The sequence below is a fragment of the Sarcophilus harrisii genome, chromosome 4, assembly GCF_902635505.1.
Source record: "Sarcophilus harrisii chromosome 4, mSarHar1.11, whole genome shotgun sequence".
NCBI classification, from domain to species: domain Eukaryota; kingdom Metazoa; phylum Chordata; class Mammalia; order Dasyuromorphia; family Dasyuridae; genus Sarcophilus; species Sarcophilus harrisii.
The window spans coordinates 338,277,588-338,281,825 of NC_045429.1; positions in this window are offsets into that span (position 1 = coordinate 338,277,588).

The following is a 4,238-nucleotide window of genomic DNA, read 5'->3' on the forward strand; positions in this document are numbered from 1 at the left end:
AAAAACTATCTTTCCATAGAATTGGAAAAATAAAATACTATTGAGAAAAAAATAAAAAAATTAAGTGATAGAGCAAGAACAGTTGACATAATAGTATTTCTCTTCAAAAATTTGTGGCACTTTCTCCCACAAGTACCCACAAAGTCTAGAAAAAGAGTGGGTTTAAATTTAGAATAGGGGGAGGCATACATGTAGAGAACATACATGATCAAAAACAAACTCAACCCCTTATTAATGGAAATCTTTTCTTAAGTTCATAGTCTAGTATTCTTCTCTGCTTTGAGGAACTCCATTACCTGAAGCTGCTTCTTTCCTTGGATAGCTGTTTTTCTGTATATGTGTCTGCATTTGTCCATGTTTGGCTTCAGTGTATAATTTTCTGCTCATAGCTGAATGTGTTGTCTGTTACCTGTCCAGTCTCTCCAATAACATGTCGGATTTGGGGGAAGGGGGAAGGTAGGGCTGGAGACAAAGGGTGATTCTTTTTTAGGGACTTGACCCAAACTGGAAGATGAAAACCTTCCTAAGCTAGGCAGGACCCCCTGGATTGGAAAACTTCTGAAAATGCTCTGCTATTTAAAGTTCCCAGAGGGATAGTTTATTTCATTAGTCAATCATGCTTTTTCACTTTCTGACTCAATCAAAGAGGTATGTCTGTGTAGACGGTCTTGTGCACACAAAATGAGACTTGACTTATTGATTTGTAACTCAGAAAGCATACTTATCTGATAAATATGTTAGGTGTCATGTTAATTGAGGGATAGAGTGGTGAATATCAACTCATAAATTGAAGTCCATTAGAATGAGAGCAAAAGTTGGGTTAAAGAAAAAGACTGAACCAGACATTGAATTCTTTGAAAAAAGAGGGAGAGTGTTTTGGGGGTTGTTACACAAGACCTTCCAAAGTCTGTATTAAGTGGTAAATTTGAATTATATGAATTGACATCAAAGGAGAAAAGTTTGCTGAATGATGGCAATAGGAGGAGAATCTAGAATAAGCAATGGGAAAGAAGAAGTATTCTGACTGTCTCCCCACCCCCACTATGAGTCAGTGTATGTCATTATGAGTGAAAGTTCATCTAGTACTGAAAAGTATGACCAAGGAAAAAATGTCACGTTCTGGGGTGGAGGAGACAGGTCTCACTGTGTGCCTGAAGATAAAAGAAACAAATACTCATAATCAGCAACTCTTCTAGCTGAGACAAAAATGGAAAGAAGCCTACCAACTACAATTTCAAGACAGTTTTAATGGAAACAAATAATGGCATGATATTTGAATTCATTGTCAAGACCTCCAACTAGGAGATAGAATTCTTTAAAAAAATTTTTTTTTTTAGTTCCAGTTTTTTTCCCTCCCTCCAGTCCTTCTCTATCCACTGAGAAGGCAAGAAATGTGTTATCCACTATACATGCAAAACATATTTCAGGGTTTTTTTATATTTGTATTAGTCTTGTTATCTACCTCTCCAAAAAAACAAAACAAAACAACATAAGAAAAATAAATAAAGAAAAAATACATTGCAGTCTTCACTTTAAGACCATCAATTCTTTATCTGCAGGTTGATAGCATTTTATTTCATGAGTCCTTTGGAGTTGTGGGGGATCATCATATTAATCAAAGTTTCTAAGTCTTTTACAGTTGATTATCCTTACAATATTGCTATTACTGTGTACAACTGTTCTCCTGGTTCCACTCACTTCATTTTGCACCAGCACACATGTCTTCCCAGGTTTTTCTGAAACTATCCCCTTCATCATTTAACACATTCATAAACCTTAACTTGTTCAGCTACTTCTCAATTGATGGGAAACGTTTCACTTCCCAATTCTTGCCAAAGAGCTGCTATAAATATTTTTGTACTTGTGAATCCTTTTCCTTTTTCTTTGACCTCCTTGGATATTGCTGAGTCAAAGGGTATGCACAGTTTTGAAACCCTTTGGGCATAGTTCCAAATTGTTCTAGTACATAAAATTCTTTTGAGAAAATTTAGGTGCAAAGGACACAAATGTTAACAGAAGAATAGAAAGCTAAGTCATACAAAACAGTTGAGAGAATAAACAACTTGTCTAGGCTTGTAAATTATAGAATGATCCTAGACTGTGGAGGGATTTGTTTAAAAAAAATTTATTGCAACTACTTATTGTCTACATGAGCATTAACTGGATTTTCTAATGACAAAGTAGAGAAAAGTGATGACTGCTTACAGCATTTGACTCTAAATGCTCACTAATAACACACCAAAAAAAAGAAAGAAAGAAAGAAATGGAGAGAGAGAGAGGGAGGGAAAGAGGGAGGGAGTCAGGGAGGAAGGGAGAAAGAAAGAGAGAGAGAGAGAGAGGGAGAGAGAGAGAGAAAGAAAGAAAGAAAGAAAAGAAAGAAAGAAAGAAAGAAAGAAAGAAAGAAAGAAAGAAAGAAAGAAAGAAAGAAAGAAAGAAAGAAAGAAAGAAGAAAGAAAGAAGAAAGAAAGAAAGAAAAGGAGGAAGGGAGGAAGGAAAGGAGAGAGGGAGGGAGGAAAGAAGGAAGGAAGGAAGGAAGGAAGGAAGGAAGGAAGGAAGGAAGGAAGGAAGGAAGGAAGGAAAGTAGATGTGAATCAAATACAAACTCTGAAAGTAACATTTCCAGTGAAAGAAACATTGGATATTATTATTGCTTCAAGCTAAGGGGAGCTCCAGTTCATAGAGATGAAGAGGAATGAAGAAGGAAACAACTCCTTTTTCTATCTAAAGCTTTATCTAAAGAGATTCCTAGGCTACAAAGACAATCAGTGGAACTCAGAAATGCTGGTGGCCAGCCTGACATTTCAACAAGTTCACATTTAAAGGAGCAGGCCTATGGTTATGATGATAATGATCATGGTGACCATCCCATATCCACAACTACTCAAGTATGGGGCGAGGTCATCAGGTCACAGAAGACAGACCAATTATGGCCTGTTATGAAACTAATTTATGATGTTACAGGTGAACTAGAAGAATTAGTTGTAAATATTATCAGGTGACAATGTTAGAAATTATCCATGTAAAACTACTTTGTCATTTCTTATGTTTACTGATACACCCATGCTAATTATGGCATGTTTGAATAATATTTTGGCTTTATTAACTTTGCTCTTATATTTACTTATGCTTACCTTATGTTTATAATACAGTATTTATGTTAATTATGTGTTGTTTGCTCATAGTTTATTTACATATATGCTAATGACTAAGTCAGTTAGTGAATCAACATTTATTAAGACCCTACTATGTGTTAGGCACTGTACTAAGCACTGGAAATACAAAAAGAGGCAAAAGGTAGTCCCTGCCCTCAAGGAGCTCACAATCTAATGGAGGAGATGATAAGCAAACAATATATACAAATAAGCTATATACAGGATAATTAGGAAATAATTAATAGAGAGAAGGAACTAGAATTAAGAAAGTTTGGGGGAAGTTTTCTGTAGGGGCTGGGATTTTAGTTAGGACTTAAAGGAAGCCAGGGAAAGGAGTAGAGAGAGAGCATTCAAGACATGAGGGAGAGCTAGAGATAATACCTGGAGTTGAGAGATGGGAGTATCTTGTTTGAGGAAGAGCCAGGAGGTGAAAGTATGGATAGATCCTCTGTAGCTTGTGCTAATTTTGGCCTAACAATTAACCCCAAGAAAACACAGGTCCTCCATCAGCAAGCACCACATCATCCATATGGGGAACCATCAGTTAAAGCAAATGAAGTTTTGAATGCTATGGATAAGGTCATCTACCTTGGCAGTATTCTTTCTAGGGATGGCCACATGGATAATGAAGTTGACCCAAGAACTAGCCAGAGCTAGCTCAGTATTTGGGAAACCCCAAGGGAAAGCGTCGGAGAGAAGTATCAGACTCTCTACCAAACTGAAAGTCTACAGAGCCAAGTGACTTTAGTGTTCTATGCCTGTGAAACCTGGACAGAATGCAGCCCCATGTCAGGAAAGTGAATCTCTTCCATTTGAATTGTCTTAGGAGGATTCTGCAATCACCTGACAGGATAAGACACCAGACAATGAGGTCCTTGCTCAAACTAAACTGTCAAGAATTCCGACTCTGTTGTCTGACCACATTGTTCGAATGCCAAATGTATTCTTCACAAAAAAAACTTTTATGGAGAACTCACACAGGGAAAGTGCTCTCAAGGTCAAAAAAGTGATAGAACAGTCTCAAAGTCTCTTTTAAGGAACTTTAGAAGTGATTATATGACAGGGGGAATTATATGACATATGATA